Below are 19,071 nucleotides of genomic sequence, written 5' to 3'. Positions count from 1 at the left end.
CTGGTGAAGGGAGACTGTGCAGAGATACCGATAGACATGATGGTGTGACAGCCTGATGGTGAACGGAAATCTGACAATATTTCTTTTTATTATTCTCTCTCTCTCTCTTTCATTTTTCACGGATGGTTTACTTCACACAACCGATAATACACAACAGTTAAACACATTGTAATGCAAGATTTATGTTCCCTACAGAAAGGTCGCTGACTCAGAGAGAAAATCGTATAACTGGAGTGTCTGTTCCGGGAAGGCTGAGAGACAGTACTGTTGAGACGGCACCTGAGCAATGAGATCAATAAGACCAGAGGCGATGGACTTTCTCCAAGAGACTGCATTCTGGGTTTTCCTGTTGACCCTGTTGTTGACCAGAGCGGTCTGTTTCGGTGAGAGTACCAGACAGGTCGGAAAGGATCTGGAATGGGTTCTGATGGCAAGGACGGATTTGTAGAATTCCAAGAGCAACACATCCATGGAGCAAAGGCGAGTATCAGAAAACGATCTGGTAGTCATGAAACTAGGAGGCACTGTGAAGGGTTATTGGCTGAGGAAAATTGTATTTGTAGGAATTGTGAAAACATAGTTGAGGACGGGTGCATCCAGAGATGTCAGTCCAGCCTTAATATCAACATGGACCGTCATCCATTGAGTGACTATCACTCATTAGTGGGTAAGTGTTAGGGTCTCCTGCCCTGTGCTGCCACGTCGTCATGGCAACCGGGAGACAAGTGCTAGTGGAGTAACCTGAGCGCAGCTGATACTCCGGTTCGGGTCTTTTGCTGTGCAGTGGTTATAGGCTCTGTGCACGGCAGGGGATCCGGTGCTGGTTTTTGTGCTCACAGTCTGTGAGGTCTGAGTGGGGCGTGGACAGCACCTGCTTTATAAGGCCTCTTTTCAGGGTAAGCAGATGCTGCTGAATCTTTGTTGGTTAGTCAGTTCATGAAAGTTAGCCAGTACTGTGTAGCTTTGTATTTGTTTGTTGCTTACTGCAAATAGGCCTGGGGATTTGGTATTACACTCTACCAATCCAGACCTAGCAGTAAGACTGGAGTCAGTCGTTTAGCTTGCTGGGGTTCTGTTTCTACTCTGTGAACTTAGCAAGTTTGCGGCTGTATTCTAAGACTTGCCTGTCTAATCCTGTCTCACTGTGCTAGGTGTCAGGGGTCAGTTTAGTGGCAGTAAGCTAAAACCTGTGCACTGCAAGTGAGAATTAGGATTGTGGAGATTCTCCTTGTGTCTATCATTCCATCTCTGACCAAGGAGTTTACTGCCACACCCGTTGGTAACCCTTTAGGGTTTTGCTGTTGCCCTTAGCAACAGCATTTCGGGTTCTCTACGTATTAAAACACATCTTGCTTTTTCCATCTTAGCAGTTCTAATACAAGGGAGATACCCAGTTCCTTAGCCTCTGGGCTTCTCTGTTCACTTTGTGTGTATTTTGTTACCCTATCACCTTCTGTGTACGTTATGTCATATCCCCCAGTTTGTCTGTGAGTCCATCTGTTTTGCATAACAGTTCAAACACCAGTACATTCCTGCAGACACTGGAGTGCATAACAGTTCTGACACCAGTACTTTCCTGCTGGCACTGGTGTGCATAACATATTCAGCAGCCTAATACTCCTGTTGAAATTTTGTGGGAATATGGAGCATACCCCTCAAAATACGTTGCAACAGGTGGTCGATCAGGTGCAGGTCCTGACTCGACAATTTAATGATTTGTCCATTAAAATGCACACCTCCCAGGCTGCTGGCGGAGCTCCCGCAGCAGCAGCACCTGCAGGGGTTAAGGAGCCGAAAGTAAATCTCCCGGATCGTTTTTCTGGAGATCGCTCGCAGTTCTTTTGTTTCAAAGAGAGCTGCAAGCTATACTTCCGGCTTAGGCCTCAGTCTTCTGGGTCGGAGATTCAGCGGGTGGGCATAGTGATTTCCTTGCTACAAGGAGACCCACAGGTCTGGGCATATGGGTTGCAGCCTGACTGTCCATCGCTTAAAAGTGTTGATGCTTTTTTTACAGCACTGGGCATGTTGTATGATGACCCTGACAAGACGGCCTCAGTCGAGGCTCAGATTTCGATCCTTAAGCAAGGGCGAAGGCCAGTTGAGGTTTACTGTACGGAGTTTCGGAGGTTGGCCCATGATACCCAGTGGAATGACCCAGCCCAGAGACACCAGTACCGAAGAGGTCTTTCTAACCAGATAAAGGACCAACTGGTACAATATCCCTTGCCTGATAGCTTGGATCAGCTCATGCAGTTATCCATCCGGGTGGATAGACGGCTGAGAGAGCGTAGGCTTGAAAGGGAGACTGAGATTTCCTTCCTTCCCAAGGGAACCTCAGACTCTGAGGAATTTTCTGAGGAGCCTATGCAGATTGGGGCTACCCGCCTCTCCTCGCGTGAGAAGACGCGGAGGAGACAGCAGGGGTTGTGTTTGTACTGTGGGAATAAAGGTCATGTGGTAGTATCATGCCCAGAAAAGCCGGAAAACTTCAGGGCCTGAGGGTGATGGGAAATATCCTGTCAGGCCAGAAGTCAGAATTTCCCAAGAAGACTTTTATCATTCCGGTGACCTTGAAGATCCTCGGTCAAACTGTCAAGACTGAGGCCTTTGTGGACAGTGGGGCCGACGGGGTTTTTATGGACCGCCAATTCGCCCTGAAACACTCTGTTCCCTTAGTACCCTTGGTATCGGAAATTGAGATTTGTGGGTTAAACGGGGAACCATTATCCCAAGGTAAAATTACCTCTTGCACTAGCCAGATTTCTTTGTTTATTGGAGCCACACACTCTGAAAAATTGTCCTTTTATGTGACTGTCTGTACTTTTGCCCCATTGGTGTTGGGGTTACCCTGGTTAAGGGCCCACAATCCTCAATTTGACTGGGTCTCTGGGGAGATTCTTAGTTGGGGTACTGATTGTTTCAGGAGTTGCTTGAGCCTTCCAGTCAGGCTCTCGCAGCTAAGTTTGCCAGGATTGCCAGGGTGTTTTGCAGATTTTGCGGACGTGTTCTCCAAAAAAGTTGCAGAGGTACTACCTCCCCATCGCCCCTATGACTGTGCCATTGATTTGTTGCCAAATGCTAAGCTTCCCAAGAGCAGGTTGTACTCCCTGTCACGTCCTGAGACTCAGGCTATGGCAGAGTACATTCAGGAGAACTTGGCTAAGGGATTTATCAGACCTTCACAGTCTCCAGTTGGGTCGGGGTTCTTCTTCGTGGGTAAAAAGGACGGTTCGTTGCGACCCTGCATCGACTTCAGGGAATTGAACCGTATCACGATTAAAAACTCATACCCACTGCCTCTCATTTCGGTCTTGTTTGACCAGCTTCGTACTGCCACCATTTTTTCTAAGATTGACCTACGCGGTGCGTACAATCTAATCCGAATAAGAGAGGGGGATGAATGGAAGACTGCCTTTAATACCCACTCAGGGCATTATGAATATTTGGTGATGCCTTTTGGGCTCTGTAATGCCCCGGCAGTCTTCCAGGATTTCATGAATGATGTGCTCAGGGAATATTTGGATAGATTCTTAGTTGTATACTTAGATGACATCCTAATCTTCTCCCATTCCCTGGAGGAACATCGGAAGCATGTACGCTTAGTCCTCCAGAAACTCAGAGACCACCGGCTTGGGGCGAAGCTGGAGAAGTGCGAATTTGAAGTTCAGCAAATCGCATTTCTAGGATATATTATCTCCCCAGAAGGTTTCCAAATGGAGGGTTCCAAGGTACAGGCAGTCCTGGATTGGGTGCAGCCCACTAGTTTGAAGGCGCTTCAGCGTTTCCTGGGCTTTGCGAATTTTTATAGACGATTTATCGCTGGATTTTCGTCTATAGTGGCGCCCTTGGTGGCACTCACTAAGAAAGGGGCGGATGTTGCTCACTGGTCTTGTGAGGCTAAAGCGGCTTTTGCCCGTCTCAAAAGGGCATTTGTTTCGGCCAAGGTGCTGCGACACCCAGATCCAGAGCGTCCTTTTGTGGTGGAGGTGGATGCCTCTGAGATGGGTATTGGGGCAGTGCTTTCTCAGATGGGAGTGTCTGATAATCGCCTTCATCCCTGTGCTTACTTTTCCCGTAAATTTTCGCCTGCCGAGATGAATTATGACGTGGGTAACCGGGAATTGTTGGCTATTAAGGATGCACTCGAGGAGTGGAGACACTGGCTTGAGGGGGCTAAGTTTGTGGTCTCAATTCTCACTGACCATAAGAATCTGGCATATTTAGAGTCAGCGAAGCGTCTCAATGCCAGGCAGGCACGATGGGCTTTGTTTTTTGCTCGCTTTAATTTTTTGATAACATATCGCCCTGGGTCAAAAAACATCAAGGCTGATGCGCTCTCGCGGAGTTTTGCTCCAATCCAGGAGACCACCGAGGAGCCGTTGCCCATTGTTTCCCCATCATGTATTAAAGTGGGCATTACCCAGGACCTCTTATCATTAGTCCTTAGAGCACAGGAGCAGGCTCCTCCAGACCTTCCGGTAGGTCTTTTGTTTGTGCCTCCTAGGTTAAGACAGCGAGTGTTCCTGGAATTCCATGCCAAGAAGTCGGCAGGTCACCCGGGTATTGCCAGAACTCGGGAGTTGCTATCTAGGGTGGTGTGGTGGCCCTCGGTGGCTAAGGATGTGGATCAGTGGGTTCGGGCATGTGACATCTGTGCCCGAAATAAGACTCCTAGAGGGGTTCCTGTTGGCCCATTACATCCACTCTCTATTCCATCTAAGCCATGGACCCACATTTCAATGGATTTTGTGGTGGACTTGCCCAAATCCTCGGGGATGACAGCCATCTGGGTTGTCGTTGACAGGTTTTCGAAGATGGCGCACTTCGTTCCACTGGTTGGGCTGCCATCAGCCAGACGCCTGTCTGAATTATTTATGCTGCATGTTGTGCGTCTCCATGGGTTGCCACTTGATGTGGTCTCTGACCGCGGATCCCAGTTTGTGGCCAAATTCTGGAGGGCATTTTGTTCCGATCTCCAGATTTCTGTCAGCTTGTCGTCAGGCTACCATCCGCAGTCTAATGGGCAGACTGAAAGGGTGAACCAGTCCTTGGAGCAGTTCCTCAGGTGTTATGTCTCCAAGTGTCAGACTGACTGGGTTGCTCATCTGTCCATGGCGGAGTTTGCCTATAACAACGCGGCTCACTCTGCTACAGGGATCTCTCCCTTCCTTTGTGTGTATGGGCATCATCCTAAGGCCAATTCTTTTGACCCCCTGGACTCCACGCCTGGTGGTTCCTCTGTGGTTTCGGTCCTTAGAGGTATTTGGCGGAAAGTGAAGAAAGCCCTTGTGTCTGTGTCATTAGTGACCAAAAGGGTTTTTGATAAGCGGAAAAGACCCTGCAGCTTCAAATTAGGAGACTTCGTCTGGTTGTCTACCAAGAATTTGAAGTTGAGACAGCCATCTCATAAGTTAGGGCCCCGGTTCATCGGCCCTTATAAGATCACCAGGGTTATCAATCCGGTGGCATTTCAGTTAGATCTGCCCCGTTCTTTGGGTATCAAAAAACATTTCATTGTTCCCTTTTAAAACGGGCGATTAGTAATCCTTCTTCCAGTGGAAGACCTTCCCCTCTTCTGATACGTGGCCAGAGGGAGTTTGTTGTTGAAAGGATTCTTGACTCCAAGGTGGTTCGGGGTCGGCTGTCATTTTTGGTGCACTGGAAGGGGTATGGCCCGGAGGAGCGGTCGTGGGTGCGCAGTTGTGATCTTCATGCCCCCAGACTGATACGCTCTTTCTTCTCGCAGTTCCCCGATAAACCCGGTGGTAGGGGTTCTTTGACCCCTCGTCAGAGGGGGGGTACTGTTAGGGTCTCCTGCCCTGTGCTGCCACGTCGTCATGGCAACCGGGAGACAAGTGCTAGTGGAGTAACCTGAGCGCAGCTGATACTCCGGTTCGGGTCTTTTGCTGTGCAGTGGTTATAGGCTCTGTGCACGGCAGGGGATCCGGTGCTGGTTTTTGTGCTCACAGTCTGTGAGGTCTGAGTGGGGCGTGGACAGCACCTGCTTTATAAGGCCTCTTTTCAGGGTAAGCAGATGCTGCTGAATCTTTGTTGGTTAGTCAGTTCATGAAAGTTAGCCAGTACTGTGAAGCTTTGTATTTGTTTGTTGCTTACTGCAAATAGGCCTGGGAATTTGGTATTACACTCTGCCAATCCAGACCTAGCAGTAAGACTGGAGTCAGTCGTTTAGCTTGCTGGGGTTCTGTTACTACTCTGTGAACTTAGCAAGTTTGCGGCTGTATTCTAAGACTTGCCTGTCTAATCCTGTCTCACTGTGCTAGGTGTCAGGGGTCAGTTTAGTGGCAGTAAGCTAAAACCTGTGCACTGCAAGTGAGAATTAGGATTGTGGAGATTCTCCTTGTGTCTATCATTCCATCTCTGACCAAGGAGTTTACTGCCACACCCGTTGGTAACCCTTTAGGGTTTTGCTGTTGCCCTTAGCAACAGCATTTCGGGTTCTCTACGTATTAAAACACAACATCTTGCTTTTTCCATCTTAGCAGTTCTAATACAAGGGAGATACCCAGTTCCTTAGCCTCTGGGCTTCTCTGTTCACTTTGTGTGTATTTTGTTACCCTATCACCTTCTGTGTACATTATGTCATATCCCCCAGTTTGTCTGTGAGTCCATCTGTTTTGCATAACAGTTCAAACACCAGTACATTCCTGCAGACACTGGAGTGCATAACAGTTCTGACACCAGTACTTTCCTGCAGGCACTGGTGTGCATAACAGTAAGGTTTTAAACCAAACAGAATGCTGGGTGTGCTCACAAGTACCTTAAGGTCAGAGCAAGTCAGGACCAGTACCGTATCCTTTAACAATAGATGAGGTACTTGAATTACGGGGTGGGAGACCGGTGGACAAGAAATTTAATATTTCTAAGCCCCCTAGTCTTAAGCTCCACCAATATCATGTGGATAGATCCTTAGTGTGTTTCAACATTTCCAATTCCCGAAAGCCGGGAAATTGGGAAGTGACATGGAATAACCAAACCATGGCATTTTCGCACACAGAGCTGATAGGACACCCATAGACTCCGAACTTATACGCCAGATAGCCAACAGTGGAAGGTATTTCCGGTATAGGTACACTCTAGGAAGTAAGACCATGTGGGTTGGAGAAGTATCACCAGGGTACTGTGCGCATATCATACAGCCTGATACGTGTACTGAACAGATGAGAGAGTTAGGGATAGGATTTTTCACATGGAAAGTTTGCAATATGGTAATGTCATATTCTGTCCCATATGTTCTCCCCGATGATGCTTATTTCATATGTGGGAGGAAGGCTTATAAGTGGCTTGCCCCAAACTCAGAGGGATTGTGTTACATTGGAAGAGTGTTGCCAGACGTAATGACCATTACCCATATAATAAGAGGAAAGACGTTCACCGCAGTGCTCAAGCTCCTTATACTCATACTCATTATGAACACATCGTTAAGAGACACCTCATAGATAGGACAGAGCATGCAGCCTCTGATTTGATCCACAAATCCACCGAAATTCAATTCCTACTCGTGTTAGACATCACCCGTACCGCATGAGGAATTATAAATTATAGGTATATCCATGCGCTAGCAAATGTAATGGATAATATCACCGAGATGTATGATGACACCTTCAGGTATACAGGAAGTTGCAAACTTACAAAACGGAACTGATCCAGCACAGGATGGTCCTCAATTATATCACAGCGGTGACAGGCGGGTACTGTGTCACTTTCAATAAAAATTGTAAATCAAGGAAAAACACAGCGCTGTTTCTAACAAACCACAGGGATATAGTCCCAGCTTCCTCCACGTTAGGAATGACACTTTGCCACGTCAAAATAGATAAAAAACATTTATCCTTTATTCCAAGACATCCGTTAAAAAGTTTCTGTTTGGCGGACACAGGTCAATCTCAGCAGAAGCACGGTGCAAGAGTGGGTATTAGATTAAAACATTGGAGCTCACCAGACCCTCAGGACGCAGTTCGTATTTGCGGTGCCGCTTACAGCAGGGTTTGCTCACCCGCAGTTGTTATCCAGCCTCCGCTAGCCGTCCTTCGGTCACGGACCCTCCAGGCGCTGCAGCCGCCTCCACACTCCTCCGCTCTCCCCCGCTAGACGCTCCCTGCTCCACACTAAATTCAGACCAGGTTCACCTTGCGCTGCCGACGCGTTTCTACCCTCTGCGGGTCTTTTTCGAGGCACAGGTGAAACTGGTCAGGTTACAAATTATATACCCTCCCTAAGAGTCTGGTTTGCTCATAATACAGATTCCAGGGTTACAGGGTTTCCTTAAAGGTACAAACACATCATTCTTTAAATCCATATAAAACATATACAAATCTTTACAGGAACCATTTTATTTCAAAACTTCCATTAAGGCCCCTCGGCTGCAAAGTTTTTAATTCCTGTATCCACCACATCTCCTTTCTTGCTAAAGCTGCAGCCACATTATTTCTCCTCCAATTCCCTTTCATGTGGTCAATAATTTTGCAGCTAACTATGCTATCAACGGAACTGCCACTAATTAAGGAAACAGCTGCAGTAATTTGAAAGCGCCCCATACGGAGGACAATAACGTGTTTTTAGACTGTGTCACTTTAGCAACTCAGTATGGTGTGAAGTGCTGCACGTATATTACAAACAGCACTGATGACCCAACCGAGGTCATAGATCAAAAGATGGATGGATATCTTACAGTTGAAGTGGGAGTTCCGAAGGAGACACAACCTTACCCTTACTGCTGTGAATAATGAACTGACCAGCTGGGTCTCATGGTTGAACCCACGCAATTGGTTCTCAGGTTTAGGAAAATGGGCTCAAAATGTTATTGTGAGTGTAGGAAAGTTTCTCCTTTGTATCCTGGGAGTTGTCATAATGATTGGCTTGATATTTAGGTGTGTTCGAGTTTTAACGCGGCGCAAGCACGGTACCAAAGTGATGAGTTTAAGGAGCGGGGGCATTGTTACAACAACTGATTTAATTTATGACCCATCAATAGAGACAATGTTGTGATAAGACGTGATTCCACGATCCGTTTCTTTCACCCGTTTCTCCTTTGTTTTCCCTCAGCGAAAATACATCCATCCAGAAAAGACTTTTGATGAACACTTAATACAAAGATACATCCATCCAGAAAAGACTGTTGATGAACACTTAAAACAAAGGTACATCCATCCGGAAAATACTTTTAATGGACACTCTAAAGACTTCAATGGACACTCACAGCAAAGATACACCCACACGGACAAGACTTCAATCAACACCAAAGAACAACTGCACAAATGATTATGTGAATGTATTTGTGATACATGTCCTATCTTCATCTCTACAACCTTCAGGTATTATCACACATAGTCGACAGGTGATATCCATATATCAACATTCACATATGTTTCCCCTCCATGTATCATCAACTAAATGTGCACCCCATTTGTTGGAACAAGAAGCCGAAAAGAGCTCGGTAGTGTTTGTTGGCCCATTTACAGACCCTTAATAAGGGATAAGAAGGATTTAATGTATACTTCGCAACACCTCAAAGCTTATCTAGAACATATACAGCACGATGATACATGCACCTCAGACAAGGATTTTATACATACATGCTTTTACTATCCCACAAGGTCATACATTTCCCACCTACCCCTCTCCCCCTACCGTCCAATTATCTGTAGATAATTTGTATTTTTTTTTAATCCAACCATCTTTAGATATTGTATTGTATATTTTTCTGTTTAATGTTTAGATAGTGGCAGTTATTGTTGACTGCCAAATGGTGGACTGTCAAAGTCGAAAAATATTGTAATGCATTCCCCATGTACTAACCACACACACATGCCCGCTGCGCATGCACTTGTTCCGCCATGCGTATTATCGCTTCCGCGGACCTGCGCGTGGTAGGGGTATTTACGGCGGAGTTTGTGAGCGCATAGAGGGTTATCAGAACATTACATATTTAACCCAAATAGTGCACATTGTACACATAGCCCCCTGCACCACATCAGAAAGAAATAGCTGTTTAAAATGGTTACTGAAAAAAAGGGATTCACCTTTTACAGGATAGGAGGGGACAAAACAAGGTTACAAGGTGGTGTTTGGTAATCAGCTGTAGGGTGTTTTAAGGGAAACATTCTGGTGTTGGTTTGAGGAAGATCGCATGCTCTTGAGGATAGTTAGATGCAGAAGCAGAATATAGGTTTAAACTGTATTTTACTATATATTATGTATGCGGGGGGAATCCAGAGGAGACCACCCACAAGAAGCAGTTAAGATAGACATCGCCCACCTTTTCAAATCAACCTATGACCTCTCCTGTAATCAAAAGATACATCTCTGTGTCCAATAGACAAAGGGATTACAGTGACCATTGTATTGTTTTGGATGAAGTGAATAAAGAGAGCTTGCAGCAGGCTTGGTCAAACAAGACTCTGAACGCTATCTGTATGACCAGCGGAGGACCGGCCGGGTTGCGCTTGCGAACAATTCTCACGTATGTACATTCTCTGTAGCCATTATTCTGTTTAGATTTATCTTGTTAGCCTGTAGTGTATAATCTGCATTGTTATCCCCTTTTTCTAATTAATCCACTGTGGCCTCAGAACCCAGCAGTTTCCAACATATCGGTGTGGTGTCCACATTTCTCTGCTAAGGTTTAAAGTGTCTTATATTGCCAAACTGCATAAAGGTTTTAACGTGTATTGGTAAAGTGTACGCACTGCGAGTACTTTGTACCGTCAGCGCTGCACGAGGTTTAAAGTGTATCATCATTGCAGTACTTTGCTGCATAAGGTTTAAAGTATAAACGTATCATTGCATTGTATCACTAACAAGGTTTAAAGTTTATCAATTAAGTGTGTGTGCACGGTGTGTACTCTGTACTCCTGGTGCGGCATTTTGTACGCTAAGTCCGTATAAACTACGGGACTCTGTACGCAAATAGCGTACACAGTACGTAGCGTGTGTATCAAGTCTAGCGGTCGCAGCGGCTCTATGGTAAAAGTGCATTTAAAGGTATAACTTTGTGTTTAATGATAATTATTGACATTATCACGCCAAACAAAGAAGGGTACCAGATACTTATAATACGAAATGTCCTTGTACGATGTTCACTGTTTCCGTTTCTTATTTCTTTATAATTCACGAATATACAGTCTCTTCCCAATGGATGACCATATGTGAATAGAAAACATAGAAAGAAATTCCAATGTATAGTAGACTCCTCAAATGTCAAATTAATAATGGGGAATGGAGATAAATCCAGCAGAAATCTTTTACTTTGTGAACATGAAATATATATTACGGGACCACCAGAAACGTGAGACGGTCAGAGAAGATTGATGCTCACTCATAAGCTTACATCAGACAGCAAATTCCATGCTTATAAAGGTATCGTTGCTTCATATATTCAAAATCTTTCACACTTAAAAGATCAGGAGAATATCACGCTTACACGTGTGCTTACTTGAGACAAGTTGTATATGGTCATGTAGCTGTTTCTTTATCTCCCCCACACGGTCAAGGATATTCCCACAGGTCAACGTCCATGAATTTAAAAAAACAAATAAAAAATACCAATGTGTAGTATTTCTTTATAAAATATAGTATAAAATGTGGGTGCAGGTGAGACAGAACCCCCAGTCCGTGAGCACACAGTGTGTGTAACAGGACCACCCGAGGTGTGCAAAGGATATCATTCTATAAATGCTCACTCTCAAGTTTATACAGCCATATCTCTCAGGCTTTACAAAAGATTAGTTCTTTATAGGCTGATAAGGTAACTAGCCAGGCTTACACATAAGCTTACTTGAAACTGATGTTGTAAATTCCCGTAGCGGTTTCTTTTCCACACAGGTAATGTAGCTCCCAAAAAAACAACCATATAGTGATAAAATTGGTATTTAATGGGTACAAATATATAGGCCCTCATTCCGAGTTGATCGGTCGCAAGGCGATTTTAGCAGAGTTACACACGCTAAGCCGCCGCCTACTGGGAGTGAATCTTAGCTTCTTAAAATTGCGACCGAAGTAATCGCAATATTGCGATTACAAACCTCGTAGCAGTTTTAGAGTAGCTTCAGACTTACTCTGCCTGTGCGATCAGTTCAGTGCTTGTCGTTCCTGGTTGACGTCACAAACACACCCAGCGTTCGCCCAGGCACTCCCACCGTTTCTCCGGCCACGCCTGCGTTTTTTCCGGAAACGGTAGCGTTTTCAGCCACACGCCCCTTAAACGCCGTGTTTCCGCCCAGTAACACCCATTTCCTGTCAATCACACTACGATCGCCGGAGCGATGAAAAAGCCGTGAGTAAAATTACTTTCTTCATAGCAAAGTTACTTGGCGCAGTCGCAGTGCGAACATTGCGCATGCGTACTAAGCGGATTTTCATTGCGATGCGATGAAAAGTACCGAGCGAACAACTCGGAATGAGGGCCATAAAACACACAGGCACACCAAAATGGCCTGACTTGGGTCAATGGAAACAAAATCACAGCTGAGCGGATAAAGAACAAAAAGGGCCCATGTATTCTCACCACTCTGCTGGATGCCACAAGTACAGGTCTGGGTATCCAAACAACCACCCCACCAACGCGTTTCGAACTGCTTTAGTCTTCCTCAGGGTGATGGTGTGTGTCAGATCCCAGAGCCATCTATTTATAACTCTGTATAGTCCCGCCCACTCCTAATTCAATTAGGCAGATACATATATTACTTTGGAAAATGAGGATAATCCATAAACTAAATGTACATTTTGACCATTGAAGCTTGGGGGGTCATTCCGAGTTGTTCGCTCGCAAGCTGATTTTTGCAGTTTTGCTCACGCTAAGCCGCCGCCTACTGGGAGTGAATCTTAGCTTCTTAAAATTGCGAACAACGGATTCGCAATATTGCGATTAAACACCTCGTAGCAGTTTCTGAGTAGCTTCAGACTTACTCGGCATCTGCAATCAGTTCAGTGCTTGTCGTTCCTGTGTAGACGTCACAAACACACCCAGCGTTCGCCCAGACACTCCCCCGTTTCTCCGGCCACTCCTGCGTTTTTTCCGGAAACGGTAGCGTTTTTTCCCACACGCCCATAAAACGGCCTGTTTCCGCCCAGAAACACCCATTTCCTGTCAATCATATTACGATCGCCAGAGCGAAGAAAAAGCCGTGAGTAAAAATACTAACTTCTTAGCAAATTTACTTGGCGCAGTCGCAATGCGTACATTGCGCATGCGCACTAAGCGGAAAATCGCTGCGATGCGATAAAAAATACCGAGCGAACAACTTGGAATGAGGGCCCTGGTACAGTCACCATATGATATGTAATAAACAGTCACATTGTACAATTTCCACGGCATTAATGATGTTTACCTCTGTTTTTTTCGGGTTGTCATGGCAACCGTGACCACTGGCCAATGAACGTCAGAGGATTTAAGCCAATGTGTCCGCTCCAAAGATATCTAAATGGGACGTGCTTTCAATTAAATAACTAAGCCAATGAGATTCAGCCCACCAGGTGACGCACTTCCCTTCCCATGCGTTCCACTGGTGCCCGGATGTTACGTTTTTACGTTTCAAACATGAAAATGGGATCGCCTGTGATTCGCATCTCCTTAGTATGCGTTCCACCGGCTCACAGGAATATGGCTGTGCGTTCCAAAACGTTGGAATATTTTACAATAGTGAATAATAAGGATTACCCCTAATTGTTATAGACCATTTTTTCTTAGATGATATATAAAGGGAAAATAGGATTTTATATACCTACCAGTAAATCCTTTTCTCGTAGTCCGTAGAGGATGCTGGGGTCCATATTAGTACCATGGGGTATAGACAGGTCCACCAGGAACCATTGGCACTTTAAGAGTTTAACACTGTGGGCTGGCTCCTCCCACTAGATTTTACTAAAAGAGCTCTGTAGAGCTCCCCTAGCTGTGACCGGCTCCTCTGGGCTCATTTTCTAAACTGAGTCTGGTAGGAGGGGCATAGAGGCACGTGGAGGCCACACACACTACTGAGCCTCATTTTGACTTGTTTTAAGGACATTACATCAAAGTTGGATCATCCTGTAGTGTTTTTCCACTTTAATTTTGAGTGTGACTCCAAATCCAGACCTCCATGGGTTAATTTGATTTCCATTGATCATTTTTGTGTGATTTTGTTGACAGAACAAAGTATTTAATAAGAATATTTCATTCATTCAGATCTAGGATGTGTTATTTTAGTGTTCCCTTTATTTTTTTGGAGCAGTATACTTTACTCTGCACAACATGGATAAATATCCTTTAAAGCACAGAAACAATTCAAGTTACATTATAGTATTGCAGGTAAGTAAAACAGAATCATATCATGAGAGCCAAAACCCTATGGGGGCCATTCAGACCCAGCCGCAATAGCGGCCCGCAGCAGTTTGCTGGTGGTGGCAACATGCACATGCGCAGACACACACATTGTGGCCGCATCCCTGAGACGTGAACGCGGGCGGGACAGGACCATTTTCCGGGGGGCTGCGTGATGTCACATCTGCGTTCATCTCTGATTAACCCCCTATAAGCTTCCAGAGTGCACCTCATATCTCATCTTTTCCAAGTTACCACAAATGATATGAGATCGGCAGCAGCACTACTTTCAGGATTATTACACAGAACACACATAAAGGCTGACACAGCAAATAACAGTAACACATACAAGGGATTCATTAGAAATAAGGAAGCAGAATCATCATTAAGTCTAATTATCAACTGGTTCTGTGTGGGACCCATACACCTCTTTACTGCCTCCAGCATCCCCTGGTACTGTACTGCGGCCATCTGCCCAGTCTCCCCCCACTACTGCCACTGCCCTGTCTCTTTCCACTACTGCCACCACCCTGTCTCCCTACACAACTGCCACTCACCCCATATCCCCCACTACTACCTCCCTGTCTCTTTCCACTACTGCCACCACCCTGTCTCCCCCCACTACTGCCACCCACCCTGACTCCTCCCCACTGCTGCCACCACCCTGTCTCTTCCCACTACTGCCACCACCCTGTTTCCCCACACAACTGCGACCGGCCCCGTCTCCCCCCACTACTACCACAATGTCTCCTTCCACTACTGCCACCGCCCCATCTTCCCCCACTACTGCCACCACCGTCTCCCCAAATGCCACCCGCCCCTCCAGCTACTGCCACCCACCCCACCCCTGCCCTGTCTCCCGACACCTTAGCGCTGCTTGGGGACAATATTACCCACAGACAGTGCCTCCGGCAGCCCCCGCTACAGCACTACTGCCACCCGCCCCGTCTCCCCCCACTACTACCACCCTGTCTCCTTTCACTACTGTCACCACCCCATCTCCCCCCACTACTGCCACCGTCCTGTCTCCCCAAATGCCACCTTCCCCTCCAGCTACTGACACCCACCCCGCCTCCCCCCACTACTGCCATTGCCCTGTCTCCACTCTGACACCTTAGCGCTGCTTGGGGACAATATTACCTATAGACAGTGCCTCCGGCAGCCCCCGCTACAGCACTAGTGCCACCACCCTGTCTCCCCCTCTGACATCTCAGAACTTCTTGGGGATTCTTTGTACTGCTGGTAACAGTCCTTCATCTGCAGGTGGTAGAAAGCAGGGCAGTAAAGAGGCAGAAGCTGCTTCTGGTACCACGGACCCTGGTCATGTAGGGCTGGGAAAATCAGTAAGATTATGTAATAGTCACCATCTTACAGGCAGCCAGTGAAGGGAGCAGATAATGGGTGTTATGTGGCAGGAAAGGGCAGGTTAGGTAACAGCCTGGCTGCTGCATTCTGTACAAGCTACAAGCGGTGCAATTCTTTTGCTGGGAGACCCAGGTAGAGGACATTGCAGTAGTCTATGTGTGATGATACAAGTACATGTATGACTGTAGGTAGATCTTCTGAGGGAAATAAGTGCTGGAGTCTGGCAATGTTCCTCAGATGAGGATCTGATTGTGGCAGATACCGATATCTAAGTGTCACTCCACCATACAGAACACCAAGATTCCACACAGGATCAGCATTTTGTAACTCTGAACCCCCAAGCGCAAGTCTAGTTGGTTTGCAAAGCTGAGCTGTAGCCCTGCCCTTTGTTGGTGAGCTTCTATCACAAGGACCTGTTTCACCAGGACTGAGTCACAACCAACTGGCATCATCCACACTTGGAGCTCAGCTAGACAACCATTTAGGATTGGTACTGGGTTCTTAGTACCTGGAGCAAAAGACAGGTCATCGGCGTAGCAGTGGTAGATGAGGGCAAGACATCTGATTATTTCACCCAGTGGTAACATGTATATTGCAAAAAGCATAGGATAGGATAAGAACCTTGAAGAACAACGCATGGAAATGATGAGAATACTCCAGAAGATTAAAATGGTTCCTCACCTGAGTGATGTTTATTGTGTGCAAGAGCTGATTTATTTCTCAGAGTATAGAAATGGCCTCTCACCTGTGTGAGTTCGCTGATGTCTAACAAGATGTGATTTCTTTGTAAAACATTTCCCACACTCAGAGCAAGAAAATGGCTTCTCACCTGTGTGACTTCTGTGATGTATAACAAGATCTGATTTCTGTGCAAAACATTTCCCACACTCAGAACATGGAAATGGCTTCTCACCTGTGTGACTTTGCTGATGTGTAACAAGTTGGGATTTCCATGTAAAACATTTCCCACACTCAGAGCAAGAAAATGGCCTCTCACCTGTGTGAGTTCGCTGATGTCTAACAAGATATGATTTCTTTGTAAAACATTTCCCACACTCAGAGCAAGAAAATGGCCTCTCACCTGTGTGAGTTCGCCGATGTCTAACAAGATCTGATTTATGTGCAAAACATTTCCCACACTCAGAACATGCAAATGGCTTCTCACCTGTGTGACTTCTGTGATGTACATTAAGATCTGATTTGTGTGTAAAACATTTCCCACACTCAGAACATGGAAATGGCTTCTCACCTGTGTGACTTCTGTGATGAATAACAAGATCTAATTTCCGTGCAAAACATTTCCCACACTCAGAACATGGAAATGCCTTCTCACCTGTGTGACTTCTGTGATGTATAACAAGATCTGATTTCCGTGTAAAACATTTCCCACACTCAGAGCAAGAAAATGGTTTCTCACCTGTGTGACTTCTGTGATGTCTAACAAGATGTGATTCCCGTGAAAAACATTTCCCACACTCAGAACACGGAAATGGCTTCTCACCTGTGTGGCTTTGCTGATGTCTAACAAGATGTGATTTCCGTGAAAAACATTTCCCGCACTCAGAGCAAGAAAATGGCTTCTCACCTGTGTGGCTTTGCTGATGTCTAACAAGATGTGATTTCCATGGAAAACATTTCCCACACTCAGAGCAAGAAAATGGCTTCTCACCTGTGTGACTTCTGTTATGTATAACAAGATGTGATTTCGATACAAAACATTTCCCACACTCAGAACATGGAAATGGCTTCTCACCTGTGTGACTTTGCTGATGTGTAACAAGTTGTGAATTTTGTGTAAAACATTTCCCGCACTCTGAACATATCAGTGGCCTCTCACCTGCCTTACCTGTGTGTGGGTTAATAGGCTTTGTGTTCTGTGTAAAACATTTGGCATCTATAGAACAGGGAAACACTGTATCTACTGTCAGAGCTGTAACAGATGCACCAATATCAGAGTGATCAGGAGAACATTTCCCAGGATCAGAGGGATCAGCTGATAGAGCTGGATGTACAATTGGGATAATGGGATTATCTCCTGGAGATTCCTGTATACTGTCATGATCTTTTATGTCACAATCCGGGGATAACATTAGATGTCCTTCTGAGATATTCCTGCTTGTGTGTCCATCTGCTGGAAATAAAATACATTATGGAAATGTGACATTATCTGTAACAATATTAATCTTGTAAACAATAGGAGAAGACGACTCTCTGGGACACTTAATTGTAAATGTGTGTGTATAATAAAACATAACTTTTACTGAAGGCTTTATAATATTGTGTCTCAGACTATCATTGTGTCCACCCTCCTGAGAACACTCACATTAACAAATGTAATATTATAATAAGACTTAGATATATCTCTCTCTTGTACTGGTAACCTAACCATGAAGTATAAATGGAGATGTAGTCACTCGCCAAATCCTATGTCAGCACCAATGTAAAACAATGGATGGGGAACATATCGTATGAATTGGAGATTCTAGATGAACAATAACATCAGTCATATGAGCTGATGGATCAGAGAAATGTCTCCTAACGTTACTCCTGGAAGCATTGGTAAGGTAGCATTCCTTTATGTGTGTGCTCATACGCTGGTAAGCCTGTACACGTGTTACTCACCCTTATATAACGTATATTGCTACAGCAGAGTAGGTGTGGAACAAGGTACTTTACATGCAATACACCATATAATACCCTGCAATCATCATCATCATCTGCTAGGTTATAATCTACTTTCTCTAACGTCCTAGAAGATGCTGGGGTCCATTTAATACCATGGGGTATAGACGGGTCCTTTGGGAGCCATTGGCACTTTAAGAGTTTAATAGTGTGGGCTGGCCCCTCCCTCTATGCCCCTCCTACCAGACTCAGTTTAGAAAATGTGACCGGAGGAGCCGGTCACAGCTAGGGGAGCTCCTAGGAGTTGTTTATTTTCTAGAGTTAGTTAGGTTACAGGAAGGCTGCTGGCAACAGCCATCCTGCTTCCTGGGACTTAGGGGGGGGGCAGTAGGAACCAACTTTCTGAAGAGTTAATGGTTCTCTAGTCTGCTGACAAGACACTGAGCTCCTGAGGGTGCTGATCGCAAACCCACGAGGTGACTGCTCTCTCCCGCAGCATGGCCGCCACCCCCTAACAAAGCCAGAAGAAAGAAGAGTGATGAGTACAGCGCCAGCATCCCGGTTAGCGGGTCACCGGTGGGTAAACAGGCCCCGATCCAAGCCCCGAGGGACACTCTGCTAGGTCCACTTTGTTCATATTAAAGAACACATTCTACAGGCTGCTTTGTATTCCTCATCCACAAATGAGTGCCTGGATAATCTGTAGAAATTTCTAGATATTTCTCCTGTGACGCTAGCCAAAAGGCGTCTATTCCACCCAAGGAAATGTA

At 45.7% G+C, this 19,071-nt stretch overlaps 1 pseudogene; it reads right to left on the bottom strand.

Moving 5' to 3' along the window:
* The window catches only part of LOC134984573 (zinc finger protein 585A-like), a 207,174-nt pseudogene that overhangs the window by 132,849 nt on the left and 55,254 nt on the right, over positions 1-19,071 (bottom strand).

The sequence above is a fragment of the Pseudophryne corroboree genome (genome assembly GCF_028390025.1).
Source record: "Pseudophryne corroboree isolate aPseCor3 chromosome 3 unlocalized genomic scaffold, aPseCor3.hap2 SUPER_3_unloc_66, whole genome shotgun sequence".
Classification (NCBI taxonomy): Eukaryota; Metazoa; Chordata; class Amphibia; order Anura; family Myobatrachidae; genus Pseudophryne; species Pseudophryne corroboree.
This window is presented reverse-complemented; position numbering and strand designations above follow the sequence as displayed.